General features: G+C 50.4%; 1 protein-coding gene across 1 annotated transcript in view; it reads right to left on the reverse strand.

Moving 5' to 3' along the window:
• Nucleotides 1-2247: 2247 nt before the first annotated feature.
• LOC142559482 (uncharacterized) overlaps nt 2248-24467 on the reverse strand; it is a 150966-nt gene continuing 128746 nt past the window's right edge. The window contains exon 22 of the transcript XR_012823131.1: nt 2248-2492. The gene's annotated coding sequence lies outside the window, so the exon portion shown is untranslated. The remainder of the gene's footprint in view (nt 2493-24467) is intronic.

Raw genomic sequence — 24467 nt, forward strand, 5'->3', positions numbered from 1 at the left:
AATGACCAGCTGGTCCGGGAGATAATTGAGGAAGCCGAGATTACCAGACTTCATGATCAATGCGTTAGCACGCCGTCCTTGTTACTGACAAAAAAAGAACTTCAGCTTTTGCACATACAATCACTATCTTGAGTGCAAAAAAAGAAAAAAGTGCGTGTTTCACATGATGTGCGATCACGTGTCTGTGACACGTGTGGGCAATGTTATAAGAAGCTGTGCTTCTTTCAAATAAACCTTGTTGAAAGTCAGCGCTTGTGGTCCTCTTGTCTCGTGTCTCATCTACGTTTTGCGCTGTTAACACCAGGATGTTGTTGTCCGCGGCACCTTGCCACAGCCAGCAGAGCAAGGTTCGGTACAAACAAATATATATGGGCGAATTAAGCGCTGCCTTTGTCGAACTATCAGCAATCTCATTATGAGGAAGTCCACGGTGCCCAGGAATCCACAGAAACCGATTTTTTTTTTAACATTGGGTGGAATGTAGAAGTGCGGCGACCGATGCAGTGGTAAATTATTTCTACTTTCAAATGACATAAGGGCTGGGAGGCAGCTGGCGAGTATTATTATATGACACATTGCTGGGAATTCGTATAGGGCCAACCAAGGCAAATGACGAGGAATTCAGTCAAAAGAATTGGAGTATAATCCGTGTTGTGTGCAAGTGACGCGCCACCGCTCCTTAGCTGCAGGAGAAACGGGAGGTGAGACACCCGAAATAAGTTCAGAGAAGTTGCTGCCGCCACCAATATCCGGGCTACCGGACAGGGACCGAGAGAGTTCTCCCTCGCGCGCATGCGGCACTTGCCGGCGTGTCTTCTAGAAAATAATCTCAGTCTGTGTAGTCGGCCACCAACCGGCCGTACTGTTTTTGCCGGACGGGGCCCGGTGCGTAGTACTGGCGACGAGAGAGGAGTTGCAAAGGGTTAAGGCCTGCTTGGGCAAATTGTGGGCTTCGTGGATTAAGCGTGTCGACTTTTACTTTCTGGCGAACGACGTCGGCGACGAAGCGAAGAAACGGGCGCTTCTCCTCGTGCATTGTGGTACTGACAGGTTCGCTGAAGTTTGACAGCAGGCTGCAAGTTTTAAATGCTGTCAGCGACTGCAATATCAACGACGTCAGCAGACAGCCAAACGAATGTTTCAACAGTGAACCCCACTACGCTGCCACAAGATGTGATGCTCTGGCGCCCGTGGGCACTACCGCTTGGGAAAGAAAATCGTCTAAAGACTCATAAAGGAGTCCAACTGGAGTCTGATGGGCTATTAGCGTTCTGCAGTAAAAGCGTAACAAAACTTACATTTATAACAACCTTCTATAGAGCTGACCCTTTGAATTGATCGTAGGTAAACGTTTATTTTTGCTAAAAAACTCAGCGTAAAGATAACCTGAGAAAGCTTGAACTCAGGCTACATTGAATCGAAAAACAGTGCAGGTTGCGAGAAAAAATACCAGGTAACTTGTCCCTGGAACACGTACGTATTCTCTTAAGTTTCCACTGTTAGCAGTTGAAATCTTGACGCTAAACCTGGTATATTTGCTTCAGGGTAAAGAATTAGCCACACACTTAGGGAACACCAAGACACTGACGCAGGGCCCGTCTCCCTAACAGGAATAAAAGTTGCGACTTAAAATTTGGAGAGCCAGAGATCCACACACAACCGAATTCAAGAACGAGTTTTACATAAATGCGATAAATTTAAAGTATAGAGTATCTCTACGCATATCGAACTTTCTGTTGCACTTTATCGTCAGCCGGCCTACTCCAATTTCCCCTTTTCTCACAGTTTTTCCCTTTTTTATATATGGGCGCCAATCTAGGCCATGGTCGTAAATGACACCCACGTACCTTATTGTAAATACTTGCGGAATCAGTTGATTCTTATACACAAGTGACGGGGAAACCGATCTACGCGAAAGGAATACAACCAGGGCACTTATGTTGATACTAAAGACCAAGCGTAAATTATCCAGGCAGACCAGAAGTACATTTATATAGACTTGCAACAAATAGGTTTACAAAGCTTGTGGATATCTTTAGGGGAACAAGAAAGGCAATATCATCTCCATAAACAAGAAGTGCTGAAGTTGCGGGTAGAATCGGCGATATACGTCTGATAGCGGCATCAACGCGAGAGATGCAACTTGTAACAAGATGTAAATTTCTGACCCCGATGTGTTTAAGATGCCGGTTGGAAGTTTTCGCATTCCGGCCGTTGCATTCGAATGAGTTTTTCTACATTTCTGCATGTAAAAGAAGAAAATAAACTTTATTAAAAATAGTGATCCGGCAGTTTTGGTTGTGGTGGCTTCAGGTGGCGGCTCGAAGTCCTTGGACTCGGGCGGCATTTTCGGCTTGCCGGACGGCACAGAGCTGGTCTCCCAGCTCCGAACTTTTGAGAGCAGCCTCCCAACGGCGGCGACGCCGACGGAGAAGGTTCCCGGCGGTCCCCACAGCCGGGACGGATTCGGGAAGGAGCGAGCTCGAGGCTTCCTGTACGCATGGTAACGGTCGCCGTTATGGATGCGTCGCGAACGGCGGCGGTTTCAGTATCGTTGTTGCCGGCACATTCCCAGAGCATGCATGTGTCGCAGTGTTGCTCTGTGCGCGCACGCGTTACGCGCATCAGTCAGGTATAACCCTGGGTAACAGTGCTGTAAAACGGCCGAGCTAGGATGGGTGAGTGTTTGCAGTAAGCGTAAGGTTACGGCCTCGTTCCTGTTTATCGTCCGGTGGCGGAAATGTGCGTCTTTCGAGTCTGTAGTGATATGTGAGGTCCCTGAGCGTGGTCACGCGATCGTCCCACGCCCATTGTGATGCTTGTTGTAGCTGAGTTTCTGTCGTAGTGTCCCTATCCGGCATATCCGACGCCCCGCTCTCGGGGGCAGCAGCCACATAATCTGCCGCGGCTCGGCGTGCGAGACTTCGAGCCGTGGCGTGGGCCGCCTCGTTGCCCGCGAGCGCGACATCGGTGTGTGCCGGGGTCCAGAGGAGGAAGACCGTAGAATTTTGGGGTTGCGAGGGCGATGTCGAGTCGCCGTCGTCACAAATTTGGTGTATGTGGGACGCTTCCCGCGAGACGTGGCCGCGCGCGAAGCCGCGGATCGCCGCCTGCGAGTCGCTGATCACGATCGCAGCGTTCGGCACCGCGGCGAGTGCTATAGGGGCTATCGCGGCTTCTTTGGCCGCCTCCGTGTGTCCCGTGGTCACCGCGCCGCTCGCGAGGCACTTACCCGTGCGGTCTACAACCGCGATCGCGTGTGCGCTTCTCCATACAGAGCGGCGTCTACGTACACCGCCTCGTTGGTGTTACCAAACTTCTTATGAAGGTCGCTTGCTCGTTTCATGCGTCACACGGCGTGGTGCGTTGGGTGCATATTCTTTGGAAGCAGCGGGATGACGAGCAACTCGAGTATGCGTCTACCCGTCTTTGACTTGGAAAATCGTTCGTATAGCGCAACGTCGTGCGCCTCGATTAATTCGTCGAGTCGAAGTCCGAGCCCGTAGAAATTTGTCGGTGCTCGCGTTGAGTGGAACGCCGACCGACATGTAAACAAAAAAAATATTTTTATATGTCTACTGCATGGTGCTGTTTCTTTGTAGCGCTCATAAAAAAATATTGAATGCAACTAACATCGATAGCTGCACTGAACTATAAAACAGTTTCGACGTGCAGGTTAAAAAAGAACTTTTTTTTTCGGAAATAATTGTGCATCCGAGCAATGTCTGCATTTCTACTAATCCACACTTTGTTCATTCAACCTGGTGATGACGAGATAAAAAATTGAGCAAATTTGTTTGCTACCGCATCATAACATATCTCAGCTGAAAAAAAAAATGTTCAGCTGCTGCAGAAAAAAAGCTATTTTGATTCTTTTTTTCTTCAGGGGAAAAGGACCTTATAAGAAAAGTTACATAAGCAAACAGCGATTAATATTCAGGACAAGTGACTTCACTTGTTGTCCAGTCAGGAAGGTGCGTTATAACATCTTCTGATTGGGTGACAGCTGAAGGGCTGAACCCAGCGAAAGTTGGTCCTAAAATAGGTCTGTATTTTTTTTTTCCGTAAAACATGTTGTATAAACGCAAACGCGTTCAGAACAAGTGGAAGCAAGGTTAACATACCTAGTGTCACGGGCGTCGGTGCTGGCTTAGCAATTCCAGACGAATTCACTGGTTCTTTGCTCAATGGAAAAATATATTAACAGAGGCCTGGCAAAAAAAGTCAATTGCGACTACGACGCAACAGCAAGACTCTGCATATTTGTGGAGAAAGGAATATACGAACACACTCAACATAGACGCTTTTAGATATGTGCCCATTTTTTTTTAATATGTTGGCTGAAAAGCAAAATAACTTGCAAAACGTTTTGTATTTTTCTCACTTTCAACACCTCTGTATTCGGTCCTCTCAGCCCTTAGTGTGGAAAGGCCAGAATGTCAACCAGTTTAGCAAAGAAGGATGTAGCGAAACGGCTTTTTAAATTTGTGGTTTCGGTTTCCACGCCGCAGACTAGAAACGACCACCACGCAGCCACGGGTCAAAACCGTCACGGCGCACACCTTTGGTTACGAGGGACACCGACGCAAGAACGGGCGCCTAAGAATTACGCTCTAAAATTCAATTCTTGCACCTTACGCGCCAAATCCGAGATCTGATTGAGGCACGCCGCAGTGAGGGACTCCGGATTAATTTTGACCACCTGGTTAACGACGGTTAACGTGCACCCAGTGCAAGGTATACACGGGCGTTTTAAAGGGACACTAAAGGTTACTTTTAAGTGAACGTGGACTGTTGAAATACCATCCCAGAAACCTCGAAACGCTTGTTTCGTGCCAAGGAGAGACTTATTTTAAGAGAAAATGCGTTTTGAAGCGTCCGCGTACCTCTAGCGCAGTTCAAATCGCCCGCCCTCCGATCGAGGAGTACTGACATCATGGTCTCATAGTGACGTTGCGCCATCGGTGAGTAGAACGGCGTCCGCAGACGGCGCTACGGCTTTTCTGCGCAAAACGCAAACGCGCGGCCAGAAACAGAGCCAAGACAGAGCCGACAGCAGAGCGAAAGCGAGAGTATGGTGGCTAGCGGAAGGAGAAACGCGCGACCATAAGCTGGTACTTTATTCTATGACGCAAACTTCGACGCTCGTCACAATGGACCCTGACAACGACAGATTGGCTCGCGATGCTGGGCTCAACTTCAGCGATTTGAGCACTGACGAGGGAAAAGGCAACTTGAGAAGGCAATGGAACGCTGCTACCACAGCGGCTGCGCAAAAACTGGATTTAAGTTCAGCGTACGATACGGTGCATTTATGCTATTTCTGAAAACACAATGAAAATTTACGAGTGGACAACTGACGCACGGCGCGCAGACGCAGAGCCGCATTAAAGCACCGTAGCGTCTAGGCGACACTGCACTACGGAAGCGGCCGCACGTCAAATCAACAAAAATTAAGGAAAATTCCGCAGTGAGCTAGTTGGTTCGACATAATCAACACTGTTGCGCCGAGCGGCGAAGGGACAAGACCTAAGCGAGAAAACAACACACGGCACCTGAGCGCTCAGGTGCCGTGTGTTGTTTTCTCGCTTAAAGGGACCCTGAAACGCTTTTGACGATTTTCTACAAACGTATTGAGTCGTTAGAGTAGGTGCTTCTGATCATTAATTGGCACAGCTAAGTGCTCCGCGTAAAGCGTGTAATTTATTATAAGGTTTTAAATATGCACATCGCTGCCGATCGCAGCGCACTGCTCGGCGGAATTTTAAGCCGCCCCTACCCATATGACCGAAATCACCCATACGACGTCAGTGGGGCGAGCTATCCGATTGGCTGACAAGGGCGCGTGATCGATAATTTTTCCAACTTTATGGTAAACAAATGATCTTCGTAATAGTTGGAATGTTAGTTAATTTGTTTTTATGAAAAGAAAGTAACATAAAGAGGATGCACAAGAATAATTTTTCAGTACACTTAAGCACTTCCGGCACACAGCATGTGTCGTCTGCTTGTGTTACAACGTACTCCATTTTGAAGAGAGCTCCGCGGTCAGAGTCGGTCTCAGTCTTTTCGCGAGCACTATGATTTGACTGTTGCCCTGTGGACTGCAAACGTAGCGACTGGCAATATGTCAAGCTGCGACATCGTGTCCCTCTGCAAGGCAGCGTACGAGCGAACTGGCTGCTGCGCATCGGACTGCCGCTATCCGATCGGTGCCAGGATTTGCGCGTTTGTGGCCGTCACTTTACACCGGAAGATTACTAACGCAATAGCGTTTCCCGAGTCCGGTATTAGGGAAAACGCAAGCGCAAGGGGACAGAGTCTGGCCGCTTGACTTTGCCGTAACGGGATGAGCCATGAGATGAGCAGAAGGGCAAATGCGAATGGTCTGCACGGTGCAGCCACCTGGTGGCACAGAGCTCAACCATACACAGTAGCAGCAACGAAGTGTATTCTTCTTTGCTGCTGGTGTGTATTTTTCGCAGGAGTGTAATCATGAACACGTTGTTTTTATAAATGTTTAAAATGTTTTACACTTGGTTAGAGCAATATTAGCGCTTTGTTTGGCTGGTTAAACGCTGCACCAACAAGTGTATGGACCGTGCTGACCGATCAGGCCGCTCACGTACGTCTACGCTAACGTTCCTTCATCAGCTTGAGTTTATGCCTACAGTCATTTGCCGAAATGACCAGCTTGCCTGTGGTTACCGGAATTCAAGACACGTTCGGCGCTACGACAGAATGCTCGCAACGCACGCTGCTTCGATAGCTCTCGCTTGGGGTCGACGGCCAAGCGGCTAGCGGAGCGGTCTCGCGCGGGCGGGGGCGGGCTCCAAAACAACCGGAAGTGGACGATGTGACGTCGCATCGTGACGCTGAACCAGTGAAGGCGGAGCTTAGCCCCACTCGCTCGGCGAACGAGTTGAGGAGGAAAAGCATGGCTAGGGAGGAGGGTAGCTTCTAATCGCTTGTAGCTCCATTAATACGTAACGCTTCACTTAAATTGTGGTGAGAATGTTTTACTTAAGCTGTACACTACGCGTCTACAAAATTTGTCCGAACCGTTTCAGGGGCCCTTTAAGTCCTGTCCCTTCGTCGCTCTGCGCAACAGTTATGTCAAATCTACACTTCTGTGCCTGCGGCGACTGCTTTGCGGCTATGGCATTGCTCGAGGTTGCGGGTCTTATCCCGACCACGGCAGCCACATTTAGACAGGAGCGAAATACAAAACGCTCGTACACTTATCTCTAGGTGCTCGTTAAAGAACCCCCGGGGTGTCAAAAGTAATCCGTATTCCGTAACTACGGCGTGCCTCATAATACGATTGTGGTTTTGGCACGTACAGCTCCATAATTCAATTGAATTTTGCGCCACGATGCGATGTGCCGTGCGAGGCAGTGACAATGGTAAGCTTCTCGAAGATTATGAACAATGGTGCACAACAACGCCTCTAGCAAACACGCCTCGGGGTGTGTTCTATGTATTACGCACACAAACAGCAGAGCTGCACGGAAGGTTACCGTTACCATCAAGTCACCACACTCCTATTGTATTAAACGATGAAGAAATTAAATATTCACCGTCAACATAACTGCTAATTATCCTGAATCAAAGCAAGCAGCGCAGAAAGCTTTACTTACGTCGATTCCCACAGTGCGTGGGATCCGCATAACTGTTCTTTTTTTTTTTCTTAAGCTGACCGATTTTCGGCCATTCTTGTAAAAAAATTCAGGCTCTCTAAATCAATATTCTGCTTTCAACACTCACTAGAATTTAACGTTCTCTCTCAAATGCAACAAAATTAATTAAAATCAGCCCAGTGCCGGCTGCCTGAAGATCTCTGGTGAGGGTGCAGAGCGGCGCGGTCGAACGAGGACTACTAGCTCCGATTTCAGCGGAGCGCAGCTGAGCTGAAACACTCGGCGATGGTGTCGATCGGGAGCTAAAGCCCGTCCTGGATCTCACTTTCCGACCCCCGAGTGGTCCAGATCGTGAGCGTGACCTGCCGTCGCGCCGCCTATAGCCGCTGGAATGACCGAATATCGGCAATTCCAGCGACTATAGGCGGCGCGACGGTAGGTCAAAATGGCTGCCGAGACGGTAAGTTGATCGCGTAAACGTGTGTATCTCGAGCAGCAAAGCACGTCAGGCCCTCTAGTTTCACTGCAATCCATACTTTATCTCGTTAAGAGACGCAAAGGTGTGTAAATGAAGGCGAAGCTACGTTCAACGCCGGTCAGATCATATGCTGCGACATCAAGCCCATTAGAGAACATTTTTGGAAAGGGGAGCGCAGAAGCGTTGCGGAAAAAGGAGACGTGGACAGGAAAGATGCTCACTTGCGACTAAGTATATTTTCCGAGACAAACCACCAGGAACGTTATTGCTCATGCGCTGTCATCAAAAATTGTAAAAAAAATGTTTACATATCTTATACACATAAAATTCGCCTAAGAACGGGGCATGAGTCACTACATCAATAATGACAACTATAGTGTAGGTGATAGCAACAACGGCACGTGCAAGTGGCCTGACAAAAGTTATTCCAAGAAAACCTTCGGGGGGAGGGGAACAGAGGAGGAGGCGTGGAACGTATATTCCTTATCCATCAGATGCACTGACGGGGCACTAATACAAAGGTTAACATGAGCGTGAATCTGACCAGCCTCGAGGATTTCCCTTTCGAGTCTGCCTTTAGATCTGCTTATAATTTTGGTTTTATCGAAAAGGGGTTTACAGCCACAATTCCTGCAGGACACAGGAAGGTGCACGGAGTTGCTCAGGGCCTTTTAGGATCAAGAATGCTCTCTTAGCCTGTCATTTAGACAGCACCCCGTGTGCCCAATGTAAACTTTCCCACAGTCGAGTGGTATATTACGTACCACTTCGGTGGCACAAGAGGCGAGGGGTTTCGTGTGTTTCTTTTCACAGGTCTTGTTCTTATGGCCGTTATGCAAGGGCGCACGACCGAGAAAGCTTGAGAGGAGCTGTGAAGACGATGTCAACGCCGTCTTTTACCGATCCTTTCTAGGTAGCGTGAAATTTTGAAGAATTAAGAACACGCAAGTAGTTGTTATACTCTTTGACGGCTATACTCCTTCCCGATCCTTTTTAGGTAGCGCGAAATCTTGAAGAATTAAGAACACGCAAGTAGTTGTTATACTCTGACGGCATGCGAGTGCCCAACACGGTCATGTGTGGAGCTTCTCGTTCCATGCTTTCTGTACAAACGGCAGGTGGATGTATGCTACGCGTGTGGTCACGTGGGTCACAGAGCCGACGTGTGCCCCAGTAGCGAAGAGGAAAAGAACAAGTGCCGTGGCTGTGGGAAAGTTAAGTCTTCAGAGTCGCAAGAGGAAGAACACCAATGCACACCCTAATGTGAAGCATGCGGCGGCCCCCGTATCACCGGGGATAGGATATGCAAACAACGCTACCAGATCCCATATATCGTTAGGCGTCAGCGTCGAAGGTGACGACAAATGGAGCGAAAAGTACAGATGGCCAGCGGCGAAGACATCATGATCTCCTACGCACAGAGCTCGGCGACACCTGCGGCAGCATATGGTGGCTCCACCCTGCGAGCCCGCTCACAATCGAGGGGGCGCTCTCGCCCCAGGAGGCGAACCGGCTCAGGGAAAGGAGGGAAAACCAGCGCATCCAAATCGAGATCCCGGTCCCGGTCTCGCTCCCAGCCCGCGAAGCGGGCCACGTGGGCCGACAAAGTCAAGGGCTCCGGCACAGCGCCGTCGATGGGAAAGAAGACTACGACGGCCAAAGGAGCAAGTGGTGAGGCACAGTCAGAGCAGGTGAATGATCCCCGAATCCAATCACCTGAGGCGGAAAATCGACAGCTCAGGCGCGAACTTGCAGAGCTTAAGGAGGCCTTAAATAGCATTAGAGGGCAAATCTCGAACCGCGATGAGGATAAAATTAAAGCTCTGGGCCCATTTGCTGGCAAATTCAAGCGTAAAGCTTCCAACCCAGAACCGGTGAGCGATACAAGAGGAGGATGAGATGGCTGAGCCGAGCGAAGCCGCAGCTACCGCCGCCGATCCTCCTGCCAAAATAAACAGCAGATGCAAGCTAGCTGCCATAGAAAGGACCCTAGGACGCATGATGGAAATGCTATCCGGGATGGAGACGAGATTAACTCAACTAGAGAGACCCAAGATCCAAGCCAAAGGCAGGCTTACGGTGTTGACAGTGCAGAGTCAGGCGAGCCCGAACCCCGAAAGTACGGCTAAAGGGCTAATTGATCATTCTCAGTAGACAGAATGGCGAACACAAACAGCAACAATCTAAAAATCTGGCAGTGGAACTGCGCAAGTTTCCAGAGGCGCAAGGCCCCATTGGGACAGCTTATCAGGTCTATTGCGGACCAGCCGCAAGTTATATTGTTACAGGAAACGCTATGTACAACAGAAATTTCCCTCTCGGGGTACCGCACGATAGCATACAGGGGAGAAAAGGGCAGAGGTATCGCTACCCTAATAAGAAAGAACATCTCGTTCGTTGGGCACGAGGTCCGCGCGTACAAAGCGGGCCTCGAGGCCCAGTTAATAGAGATCGTACCCAACAGAACAATCAATTCTAACATTTTCATTCTCAACGTGTACAGCGCACCCTCGGACAGGAAAAGAGACTTCAAAACATTACTAGGCACCACGTCTAGGGCGGCGAGAAGCGCGCCTGTCGTTGTCGCGGGTGACTTTAACGCACCCAATACGGAATGGGGGTATGGTTACAAAAGTGCAAAAGGAACGAACTTGGCCTTCAACGGTGCATAACTCGGTTTAATACTCGTCACAGACCCAAGGCTCCCCACCAGATCCGGTAATTTGGTCAGTCGAGATACGACCCCCGATCTCGCCTTGCTCCGAGGTATCGAATGCACGTGGGACAACCTCCAGGAAGGGGGCTAGGCAAAAACCATTACATACTTGAAATTCTGTTGCGTGTCAAACCCAGACCACCCGCGAGATATGAGTATGTGGACTGGGACCTCTTTCGAAAAATCAGAAATGACACAGTGCCGCCAGACGAGACGTATGCAGATCTGCTAGAGAATCTGAACTTGGCAGTTAAAGGAGCAACCAAAGAAATCATTAAGGATCTTGAAGTTCCTAAAATGGACTCGAGACTCGCTCACCTTCTGGAGGCCAAACACGCCCTCTCAGCCAGGTGGAAGACCCAAAAGCTTAATCGTAGACTAAGATCCAATATCGCGCTTCTTAACAAGGAGATTGAAACCTATTCGGCCCAGCTCGCCCGGCAGCAATGGGATGAGACGTGTACCGAAACGGACGGGCGTATGCGAAGAGGTAGCAAATGGAGCTTGTTAAAGACTCTCCTCAACGATAAACAGTCTAAGGACACCCTTAGCCTTGCAACGGATAGGCTCATTACGAAGCAAATTGCAATCGGTCTCACCGACATGGAATCAGCCAACAACTTAGCTCACACTTATCTCCCCCTCGCTAAAGACGCGAATCACCCGGTAGAGCATGTGAACTACATGGGACTCTTGGCACCTGAGCTAGACGAACCTTTCACCGTGTCAGAGATCAGACACGTTCTATTCAACCTAAACGGCAGGTCAGCCCCGAGACCTGACGGAATCACGAACAAACTCCTCAGGAACCTAGATGATAGGGCAATCGAGATAGTCACGGCCAAAATAAATGAGGGATGAAAAAGTGGACAGGTCCCGATAGAATGGTGTACCGCAAAATTGGTACTCATACCCAAACCAGGAAAACCCCCACATATAAATAATCTGCGGCCTATTTCCCTTACATCATCCATCGCCAAAGTTGCGGAGCACGCGATACATAACAAAATAACTGAACATATTGAAAACAAGGAGCTCTTTAGACATAACCTAATCGGCTTTAGACAGACGTTGTCCACACAGGACGCTATGCTTTTACTTAAGAAAGCAATCTTTGATAACCCTACTCGCGACGTGAGAGGGATCCTCGCACTGGACCTCTCCAAGGCCTTCGACAGGGTCGCGCATTAACGCATACTGACGGAGATTTCGTCTCTCAATCTGGGCCAGCGGTTTCATGATTACACCAGATCTTTCCTCGCGGACCGCAAGGCACACCTCCGATTAGGCATGGTCACAGGAGCACCCTACGAACTAGGCACCTGCGGCACCCCGCAGGGCTCGGTCCTCTCCCCACTCTTATTTAAATATAGCCATGCACAAGCTCTCCATTCGCTTCGCTGCAATCCCAAACGTTGGCCACACCATTTATGCGGATGATATCACGATCTGGGCGCCGGGCGGATCGCTAGCCATGCTCGAACACTCGCTACAAAGCGCGTTGGAGGCTACTGAAGACTCTTTCAAACACGGGCCTTGAACTCTCCCCCGCTAAGACAGAGCTATTGTTATACCGCCAGTCCAGACATGGGGTCAGAAACCTTGCGCCTCTGGAAATTCTGCCGATAGAAATTCGAGCTAAAAATGGGCATCCCATACCGAGGATGGACTCGGTCAAAATTCTAGGTCTCCTCATTGATGCCAAGGGCTGTAACTCGACGGCCCTCAACAGGCTCTTTGGACAGGCTAGTAATGTCCTAAGACTTGTAGCCCGCGTCTCAAATCGAAGAGGCGGTCTCAAAGAGGACAATTTGCCCAGAGCTTATCAAGCATTCTTCCTGAGTCATGTTATCTACATCGCGCCGTACCTTAACTGGGATAAAACGGAAAAGGCCAAGCTCGACTCCCTAATCAGAACCGGCCTCAAGCGCGTGCTCGGCCTTCCGCAGTCCACAAGCACCGAGAAGCTGCTGGAGCTAGGACTCCTTAACACCATCGATGAGCTAATAGAAGCTCACACAGCGGGTCAAATAATGAGACTTTCATCAACTAAGCCAGGGATCAAGGTTTTAGAAGAAGCGGGAATCCAACCAAGACATGAACCGGCGACCAAAGTTAGCTTGACCCGGGAAACCAGAACTCGCATTATGGTTGACCCCGTCCCGCGAAACATCCACCCAGTGCACAACGAGGGTAGGAGATTCGCGAGAGCCAAGTCCATCTTTAAAAAGATCAATCAGCAGAAACTAGATGCCCTCTTTGTCGATGCTGCCAGATTTGACAGTGGGGATAAGCTCGCTGTCTCGGTGGTAGACGCGACAGGCAACCTGGTCAATGCAGCCTCTGTTTATACGAAGTTTGCCCATGTGGCGGAGGAAGCGGCGATCGCTCTGGCTTTTTACAGCTCAAAAGTTCCCGCTATCGTCTTCTCGGACTCGCGCACGGCGGTTAGATCCTTCTCGTCCGCTCTCGTATTTGAACAGGCGAACAGTATTTTGATTAAAGCACTTCAAAGGACTAGGGAGAGCAGCGAGGGAGGATACCACATCTCGTGGTTCCCAGCCCATCTAGATAGCTCAATTAACCCGCTTGGATGTAATCCTAACGAGCAGGCCCACCGGAGAGCGCGCGATTTCACGTACCGCGCTGTCGCGGGTAGCAGGCTTGTAACGAGGTCAACATCCACAAAGATCCATTATGTACTTTCCACGAAATTGTTTCCCATTATCGACTGGGCAAAAGGACATTTCCACCCCCTTACCCTGAATTGAACAAACCTCAGGCTATCACACTCAGAATTCTGCAAACCCGTTCGTATCCCACTCCTCGGTCCCTTAACAGGATAGATCCTGCCCACTCACAGTCGTGCCCCAAATGTGGTCATGACTCATGCGCTTTTGAACACATGCTCTGGCTGTGCCCAGCCCTTAACGCCTCTCCACCCATCACGAAAGAACAATGGCAGGAACCTCTCAAGAGCAGCAATCTCCACATTCAACTCCAGGCTGTCCAGAGGGCCCACGACATTGCGGCGGAACTTCATCTCCTGGTCCCATCGTGGGTGGCGCCACCGACTTGATCTTCGGGAGCCTTCGGTTTTAGCTCCCCATGATCTCAGTCCCTCAGGACTCAAATAAAGTACTTGTCATGTCATGTCTAAAAATATACTTAGTTGCAGGTGAGCGTCTTTCCTGTCCACGGCTCCTTTTTCCGCAACGCTTCTGCGCTCCCCTTTGCAAAAATCATTTCAAATCAGCTAGCCCAACAGCTTACTATTCCATTAGAGACACCGAGGTCAGCGTCGAATCGCTTGCCTGCAGACGAGTGAAATCAAGAGCCCGCCGCACTGCGTTAACGCCGCAGCACGTTAAGATACAGTCTAGTAACAGACGTTAGTTGTTTTTCACGCGCTCTTGTTTCTCAGCTAATTAATCCTGTGCAGTAAGAAACAAACTTTTGCGTTTCAAAATATACACTAAAAAAAAAAGAGCGGCTGTATATACAACAATTCACGAAACTCGTAACGTACAGGGGTGATCACGCTCGTCTAGAGCCTCGACCAGCGTACGGCGGAGCAAATGAACTGAAATTTAGCGTATCTGTTTGACTAAGTACAAAGTACTAGTGCCTGAACGGTTTTCACGTTTTTCCACTTGTGTTTCGAGGTGTTTCTTCGTAACTCAGTACCTCCGTTAAAATTTGTTTCTTCCTTGCGCAGAGCTCCGCTCGATCGCTGTATACAAGTGGGATCACCTCTGTACGCGATTCAGTGTAATGCAAATGTAGTACGAGCTTCGTAACTGGTTCCAGTGCCTCAGATCGTTACGCCTGTCTTGAAGTAGATATTAAAGATACGTTAGCAGTATACACTCGCTACGGCACGGTTTGAGCACTTCGGCACGCTGAACATGCGATTACTATTCCCTTTTTCCTCATCGACGCGTCCATGACTACCGCGAGACCGAACCGCCGAAGTGCGTCGCAGATTTCTATCACCGGGTGACTGCTTCGGAGGAGGGCCGTGTGGCGCCGCCTGCGTCGTTGGAATGATGTGGTATGGGGAACCAGCGCTGGATAGGCGGCGCGTCGAAAAGAGTGCGTTGCACGCCGCCCTGGCGACGAAACGCGGCATATTCCAGCCTCTCGACCTAATCTCGACCAGACGACACACACGTGCGCGGCCGTATTATAGTTCGTATGTTTCCGTTTTCCCGCCGCTTCAAGCGGACAGTTTTCGTAAAGAAGCTAGCGCCATCAAGTGAAAAAAATGACGAAAGAAGCTTTTTAAGCTTTATATATTTTTCACAGTGTGTCGCAGCGAGCGCGTGTGTTTCTTTAACGGTTGCGCCATATGGTTGCGCTGTGGTCCGTTGACATGCTTGCGTGGCAGCCTGCCTCGCAAATCTAGCAGTTATGGCTCCGGTCGTGCTGCGCTATGGTTTCGGAAGTATTAGTTGGCCTGAAGGCATTCTATATTTCTCTGGCTACACATAAAAAATTCTGACGTTACTTCGACACAGCAGTCAATGGAAAAGAAAGCTTTATCGCATCAGCTGACTCGCGCAAGCAAAGGTTTGAGTGCTCCGCTGCTGGATCCGTAAAAACGCTGGCTACATTTAGCAATAATTACATAAATTTACCGGATGCATCTCAGCGCCGAGTCGTCATCCGCATGCGCATTTTTAAAAAACGCATAGGCGGCTTAGTCGCGCGTGCGCCGGCAGTATGCGCACACAACTCGTATTACAAGGCAGCTTCCCTACCACATAATTCTTGGCAATGAATGGATAATATTTACCTTTCGTGTCGTTCGCTTGGTGCGGTGGCGTTGGAAGGGGCTTGGTGGTGGTATTGCGAAGGAAAAATGGTTTTACATATGCCGGATGGTGCATGCGATTGCTCATTTTGTTTCCGACGAAATGCCGACTGCAGATTCTGCTGTTTGGTACTGTCTGTCATGGCTGACCGTCTTCACTATCGAATAAACCAAGCACACACGCGAAATTCGATTTAGAAACCAGCCCGACACCGCTTGACAGGGCGACAAGACGGGAACTTAGTCCGCTCGCCTGACTGCTTGGATCCAACGCCGCCTCCGTTCTTGTTCCTAGGGTTCAGATAGAAAGACGCTGAAGGATACATCCTCCCTCATCCCGACGTAGTTGTGGCACCTGTATACGCAACAGTATCGTCGGCGTCCTTCTGTTTTCCTTCGATTTTCGGGGCGCGCAACGCCACTACCAGTAGCAATTTTCTTCCGCGGGTGCGGCTGCATTGTGCACGTCCTGACCGCTGGTGCGGCGCTGTAGGCGTCGTGAAAACTCCAGCGCTGGTTCCCCATAGACATGGAGGAAGGAAACTGAGGAGAGGCCCTACTATGGTAGCCCTACCCCCTCTGCGCGCTAGGAAAAAAGTGTGGAGGAAGTGACGTATACGTTCTTCTCTTTTTTGCTGATTTTTCATTTCTTTGCCGTAGCGGCCACGCCTTTCGGGCCACAATGGCGGCTTTGTTTTGGTTCTGTGCGCTCACACGCGTTACTCCGTAGGTTTCGTACCGTGGCAAAGGCGCCGTGCGGGCAGGTTTGCGTTGGTCTCCGTGTTTTGTTGCGCTGCGTTATATGGACCGTGCTCTCCCGGATGTTGCTGTGGCCAGGTGGGACAGGAGGAACTAAAGTTCGTGAAATGAACGCGCATGCAACGCTTTACGCAATGTACCGCGCCATGGCAATGGCAATGGACGAAGGAATATCCGCGGGAAATTTCGCCCTCTTTCGCGGAATCATGCTAACGTGCTAACGACTGCTTAGTATTGCTGCGGAGCGCGCGCGTCCGAGCAGCACGGTTGCGCGCAGCGCGGCGTGGTTTCGCGAGAAATGTAAACAAGAGAGGAGAGCTGGCCCGATAGGCGGAGCAACGCAATGAGCAACGCCAACTTCCGGCTTCACTTTAGCTTCACAAAGAGTGACGTCAGGGCCTCTCCTTAGTTTCCTTCCTCCGTGGATATAGACCTTTGCACCGGAAGCCTCGAACCAGAGAGTGGGAAACGGATATCAGGCCCCGGGTAGCGAGAGTAGCTAGCACCTCATAGTTGCCATCTCTTGCTGGACTGTCGCGCGCGCAGTTCCCGCATTGGCTGCACGACGTTTTCGCGATTTTATGCTTATCCGCACAGGCTATGCGAACGTCCGGGCAGCACTGCGCTGTGTACGGTTGTTCGAACAACCAGAAGAAGCGCAATGCAGCAAGAAAAGTGCAGTGCAGCACGCACAATGTTCTGCAAGAGGACTGCGGCTGCATCATGTGCCTGTTGTATCGGTTTCCTTGCGACGCGGTACTGAAGCATCGCTGGATCAGCTCTGTTAATCGTAAGGGATTCCTCCCTGCGGAGTCGTCGCGCGTCTGCTCGATTCATTTTATCAACGGGAAGCGGACATCTGAGAATCCAGAGCCGATGCTTCAGCTCGGATACGCGAGATAGGTAAGATGCGCTGTGTGTGTCTCCATCGTCAGCCCCTAATGTTTAGATGGGCTATAAGTATGCAAATATGAACCAACAAGGTCAATTAAGTTTTGGCCTTGTTGGGTCTTTTTTTATTGAAATGAAAATAAAAGAAAGAGACGTAGTCACCTTACAATAGTGACGGCTACTCCTTTTCTCATAGCAGAAACAACAATATAAAAAAATAATGTAGAAAAATGAAAAAAATTATGAAAAAAAAATCACTTCATAGGCTGAGAAAGCCACAGCACAGTCCTATACGCCTATGAACATCACAGTGTAAAAGTCAATTGCAAGTTGCACCACAATGAGTTCGTAAATAGTCACAAACACACACAAACGGCCATGATATAGACTTCGATGAACATTAAACAGATGAATAATTACAGTGTTAAAATAATTCATGCACAACAACAAAAAATGTATAACACGTAATATACAAGCACTAATAATTACAAATAATAGAAGAATGTTTTAGTGACATCGTGTGATTATTCAATGCAATGCCTAGTATTTGTTGAGGACGCCTGTGTCTGCATAAAATGTTCAATTGCGTTCAATGCTTTTCGCTGTGCTATTTCCGATGGCCATGGGCCCAGCAATTTTGAGAATGAGAAAGGCCGGTGAGGATCGATAAAGTGTAGCTCTTGTTCTAGCTGCTGTCTTTGTATCTCGTATATGGGGCATTCGAGGAGTAGATGGATCCTCATCGTCGTGGCCACAGGAGCAAGCTGGGGAAGGAGCCCGTTTGATGCGATGTCGGCTCACGGCGGCAAGTCGACAGTGGCTGACGTCGACGCCATTCCGCAATCGCACGGACTGATTCGCAGCCACAGGCGCTCAAAACAGGAAAGCATTCGCCGTAATGCGTAAAGCGACACCTCTCAACACTGGTGATACTTGCACTAAAGGTCCAAAACGACGCTGAGGAGACTTAAGATATAGAGAATCATGGGTGAAAGCAGCTGCAGCGCTGAGCTGACGCTTCCCGGCGCCACCCGGCAGTCGCGTGCAGTCGTACGGCCGCCGCCGGCAGGAAAGTTTCCGTCTCGATGCGTAGCCGATGCCTCTCGACACTGGTGAGAATAGCACGAAAGTGGCAAGACGACTCTGTGAAGGCCGAAGATACGGAGATACACAGATGTAGATAGCAACCAACGTTTTTAGATCTGTTTGTTGATAGCAACAGCAGCGCTGAACCGGCTGAGGCTGAGCAACGACAGTCCAGTATGGCGTCGCCGCCAAGCAGACGCTAGGTGGCGCCAGTAGTCCAAATATGGTGGCGCCCGTGGAAGCTTCAGTGCAAAGGTCTTATTGAGTTGTCGGAGGAGTCGCCCATAGAGCGACATTAAAAAGGGTGGACGTAGTTGTACACCTGTGACCCGCATCGCGAATAAGCAATATTGCCGAGGATGACACCGTCGTGCTCGACTGTGTCAAACAGACCTTTCAGGCAAAGGGGGAGAAGTGCTCTCGTTTGGCTGCGAGATGGAGCGTCGAGCACTTATTCGTTTAGCTGAAGTAGCACGTACTGCGGGGACAGATGAGCGTGAAAGCCGAATTGCGTGTTCGCAAAGGACAGCTGGCGTTCGAGGTACGGCGGCAGGCGGCGGAGGATGACTGACTTCATCAATTTCGCGATGTGCGATGGTAAGGATATTGGGCGTAGGTTCTCGATTGAGATCTTTTTGTCTCGTTTCGGAGTGAGGAAAATGTAGGCATAGAACCACGCTTGTGGTAGCGTCCCCTGCCGCCAATGCTCTTTAAAGACATTAGTCAAGTCGGAATGAAGCGCGCCTCGAGCTCCGCGAGGAGTTGGCCGGGGTCGTTGCAGTAAGCGTGGGTGAGCATGCGCAAACTATGATGTGTGTGCGTCTTACTCCCAGTCGTATCGATAATAGCCCTGAGAATTGACCACGTTTTCGCGGTACCCATGGTACCCGAGAAAAAAAAATTAAATTATGGGGTTTTACGTGCCAAAACCACTTTCTGATTATGAGGCACGCCGTAGTGGAGGACTCCGGAAATCTTGACAACCTGGGGTTCTTTAACGTGCACCTAAATCTAAGCATAGTACACGGGTGTTTTCGCATTTCGCCTCCATCGAAATGCGGCCGCCGTGGCCGGGATTCGATGCCGCGACCTCGTGCTCAGCAGCCCAACACCATAGCCACTGAGCAACCACGGCGGGTATGGTACCCGAGAGACGGTCGCAAAAGCAGCGCCAGTTGTTACAAACTAGCGTTTCACCACAGGTCTGCGCTTCTTACGGGAGTTGTTCCATGCGGCATCGAAGCCTATACGATTGGATCGCCGACGTTCCCAACGCTTCGAAAATCTTCGGCGAGCGTCTCGCAGGACCTACAGGGATAATATATACGAGTCAACGTCGGGGTCGGATACTGTGATTGTGATCTCTCACGCGGTTTCTTGGTCCTCGGTTAGCGAGACTAGCTACTGCTCGTATCCTTCACCTTCGACTGGCTAAAGCCGTCTTTACCTGAACTTCGTCTAATACCTCATGTGGATATTCTGTTCGGTTCGGCGCGAGTCACGGGATTGGTAGGACCGCAGCCACTATGTAATGATCACGAACTATAAGTACCCAGCCTCTTTCCTGTGTTCTTGTATGTTTCCTGTGTGAGTCTCTTTTTTGGCAGTTTTTTTTTCTTGATACAATGCACCAACTAGCCCAACAACGTGTTTTAGCTATAAGTTCTCGTCTAAAAGGCCGTGGATTGTTATAGGTCCGGTTCCGTGCGTGAAGGCGAGATCAAGACACGTATCTCGTGTGACACTATTGCCTCCTTGCGTTGGCTTTGCCGGGTCGGTATGAAAAGTGTAGCTTACAAGTATCTTACCAGAGCCGGGCCCCTTTCGTCATGGGCGACGGGAATCCCTCGACCAGGTACGGGGTATTGAAATCTCCGCACTCAAACCTTTCCAAGTAGGCTGAACTCTGCGAGGAGGTATAAGAAATTATGATTGCCGGATTTGGGAGAGCCATACACATCAAGAATGACGGTGCTTTTGCTCCGTTTCTCATGCGAGAAGAGTTCCAGAATTTGGTTAGGAATATGTCGGTTGTCACGGTGCGGTTGCAGCACGTTATGGCTCCCACTAGAGGGCAGTCGCTATCTACTGTAACATAGGCCGAAAGAGAGGAAAGACAGTTCGGTTCTTGGAGTAGAATGACATCTGGCTGCAGGGAGCCCCGATTTATGCGGAACCCCCTGCAGTTCCTTACCTGACTACCAATTGGTGCTCGTTACGCTGCACCGCCGTTGTCATTCCTTGAGGTTGAGAATCGTAAGTATAGGGTGGGAACGGGCTGACTCTAACGCACCATGTTGATGACGCAGCGCTCCAATGTGCTGAGCCATAATTTCTTCAAAGTGGGCAGCCTGCTGGGTCATCATCCAAGCTTTGCGTTAATTCTTGGCGGGTGCTATTGCGCTCCTATCGGAGGTCCTCCTGATTTCGGCGAAGGCGACTAGGGTGGCCTGCAGTTCTGCCTGCAAGCGAGACTCCAATGCCTTAATCTGTGTGAATATCTTAGCGTTCATTTCCTTGTGAAGCTTCGCCATAGCGGTGGCGAGACCGGAGGGGGTGGGAGTGGAGATGGGTTGAGGAAGGGGGGGTCCGTCAGTTTGAGCGATGAGGATCCCCGTGACCAACTTAACTCCAGAGGAATCACCGGGGCCTCATCCATTGCAGAAGTCATCGCTGGGGATGAAGCTGGCCTTTTTTGCTTGGTAGCTGTGGAGATGTCCGAGGTTGCACTATAGCTTGATGGATGGTTTGAGTGTTCACACTGAACTCGTCCCAGAGTTGTCGGGAGAACGAGTCTTGGTCACCGCACGGGTCTTGCTCCTTGAGCGCGACAGAGAACGCGACAAGGAGTTGTCACGGGAACGAAGTTTACCGGAAGAGCGCGCTTTCCCTTGCTTGCGTGAGCGGGATTCGGTACGGGACTCTGGTATTGCCTCTCCTTGTTGGGCACCTTGCATGATGTTCATGTTAGGCTGTAGATGAATTTGTAGTCTTGGTCTGGCTGCTCGTCGCCCCGCGTTGACCTTGCGCCTCTCGATGTGTCTTGCGCACTCAAGACTTATGACGGTTTCGAGGCAAGCAGTTCAGGTCAGGGTTAAGATGCGCCCCTCCAAAAGATTTACACCGAGGTGCACAAGGGTGAACAGGCGCTGGATTGTCGATTCCACACGTCCCACAAACGGAGAAATTCGGCGTAGGGCAATATGGTCAGCGCGATGATCCAAATAAAAGCCCGTGTTGTAGGGCGGCGAGGATAGCAGCGGAGTTCGGCTTCATGCAGACGCACGTACCGGGGTACTTGCAAAGTATCAAATGTCACGAGAGCCATGGTGGACTTGCCCATCATGCGAGCTGCAGTATAGTGAAGCAAGGCGCCTCCAACGACTCGACTAATTCGGATGGAGGGGTGTCCGGTTCCAAATCCGGCATAACACCCCGACAGGATTCGTCCGAGGCCGCTGAGTAAGAAGCGACGCAGTACCTATCCTGACCTGACCGGATTTCTTGCACCCCGCGGGCAGCCACTGCGATGTCTAAATAATTACGCAAGGTAAACGCAGCGAGAGTCTGTTTATACTCAATGCATACAGTTCCCCCCGTTCGCGAACGCACTGTTTTCAGCACCTACTAACAGAATTTGGTAGGTTTGGGCGGGTTTGTGTGGTGGCCGGCGACTTTAACGTTCTGTATACTGCATGGGGTAACGTTAAATCCCAGGCTAAAGGGACCCGCTTACGGAATGCCATCTGTAACATGAGATACACACTGCTTACCGACCCAGAGCGCCCCACTCGGATGGGCAACAGCGTATCTCGTGACACCTGCCCTGACCTTACCTTCGTGCGCAATACTCGCCCACTCGTTGCGCACGGGCCTTTAGAGGAGCACCCAGGTAGTGACCACTACATTGTGGCGACCACCTTGTCATTACGGGGTGCGCGCAGGCCCGAGCGAAATGTGCGTATAACGGATTGGGCGAAATTCAGGGAACGTCGCCAGGACCCACCTGGGCGCCAAGGGTACGAACGCTGGCTTGACTCTCTCGCACAAGATCTAGAGACCACCACGAGCACACTGCGCACCACAACCGAGACACCAGACATAGACTCGCATTTACTTCATCTTTGGAACGCCCGCAGAGGGTTGACACGACGATGGAAACGACAACGCCTCAACCGCAAACTTAGGAAACGTATAGATCAAATTACACGGGAATCTCAGGAGTATGCAGAGATCCTTACGAGGAATAACTGGCGAGGATTTTGCGATCGCCTCTCAGGCACATTGAACACAGCAAAAACGTGGTCGATTCTTCGCTCACTCACAGATCCCACCACAACAAAGGGAAAAACATTTCAACAGCTGCACATCCTAATGCACGAGTACAGGGACGATGTCTCGAAACTCCTCAGAGAGCTAGAGAAGCATTTCGTACCCACAGGCCCGCCGCCGTAGCACCCTGACTATCCTTACGTAGGCGAGGCGAACGAATTGCTCGATGCAGACATCACATCTGACGAGGTGCGGGTGGTCCTACAAGACCTACGCCGCAACACGGCACCGGGAGCCGACCACATCCGATTCCCCACCCTTCGTAACCTCAGTGACGCGGATATTAACCACCTCATCCATATCTTCAATGATTGCTGGCGCAAGGGCATGCTTCCCCAAGCATGGCGACACGCCGACATTACACTGATCCCCAAACCGGGCAAGCCTCTTAAGGTTGAAAACTTACGACCCGTCTCCCTAACATCCTGAATTGGTAAGCTCATGGAGCATGTACTCTTGCGACGTCTGCAGCCCTTCCTCGAAGAAAAATCATTCTTTTCTAACTCGCAATTCGGATATCGGGCTCATCTGTCTGCCAAAGATGTGCTTTTACAATTGCGGGAGGAAGTCATAGGACCTCCGTCGTCCGCCCAAACGAGAGCACTCATCGCCTTAGACCTAAAAGAGGCATTCGATAATGTTGAACATGACCTCATCCTTCGCAATGTTGCACATTCACACTGTGGAATTCGTATGTACAACTGTATCCGCGCATTTCTTCGAGGTGGCACAGCCACCGTAGGAAGGGGACCGCATCGATCCGGTACGATTCGCCTTGTAGGACGTGGGACACCCCAGGGCTCAGTTCTTTCCCCTACTCTATTCAATATCGCGCTCGCAGGGCTCCCCCGGCTACTCGACCAGATCCCTGATGTCGCCCACGCTATTTATGCGGACGACATTACTATCTGGTCGACACCGGGTTCCGACGGAGCCATCCAAGACCGACTGCAGCAAGCAGTCGATACAGTTTCCGAGTACGCGAGAAAATTCGGCTTCAGATGTGCTCTGGAAAAGTCGGAGCTCATAATCATTCGCCCCCGGAGCCGTTCCTCTACTCCCCCTATCACTGTACACGTGGATGGCACACCGATACCACAGGTTAATCGTGCTCGTATCCTCGGCCTACACGTCCAAGCGGATGGCAGGTCAAACTACACTGTTTCCCCTCTATCCAGACAGATTGAGCAAACAGGCGCTCGGGCCTTCGAAAAGAGGACCTGCTGCGCTTGGTGGAGGCATGCGTGATCAGCCGCCTTACATACCATCTCCCATTTCAGCGGTTGACCCAAGCGCAATAACTTCGCATAGACGCAATGATTCGCAAAGCGACGAAGTTGGCACACGGCCTCCCGAACTATACTTCCACACGCCGTCTCCTTAACTTAGGGACACATAACACACTAGGCGAGCCGCTAGAGGCACATTGGGTCAGTTATCCCCAGCGCCTCCTGCTCGCTCCTACTGGCCGCCATCTTCTCACACGGCTAGGATACTCTGTCCCACCCCTTGAGTCTGAAACCCGTCCAACGATCTTGTCGTCAGCAATACGCCAAGCACTAAGTATTCATCCATTGCCACGTAATATGCACCCCGAGCATGACAAAGGGCGGCGTAAAGCCCGTGTACGATACATTGGCCGCATGCTTGCAAACATCCCGGAAACACATACTTTATACACGGACACATCACGCCCTCAAGAGGGCTATACCTCGGTAGTTTTGGATGGCACCGTATCCCTGTGAGACT

This window comes from Dermacentor variabilis, chromosome 1, assembly GCF_050947875.1.
Source record: "Dermacentor variabilis isolate Ectoservices chromosome 1, ASM5094787v1, whole genome shotgun sequence".
In the NCBI taxonomy this organism is placed as follows: Eukaryota; Metazoa; Arthropoda; class Arachnida; order Ixodida; family Ixodidae; genus Dermacentor; species Dermacentor variabilis.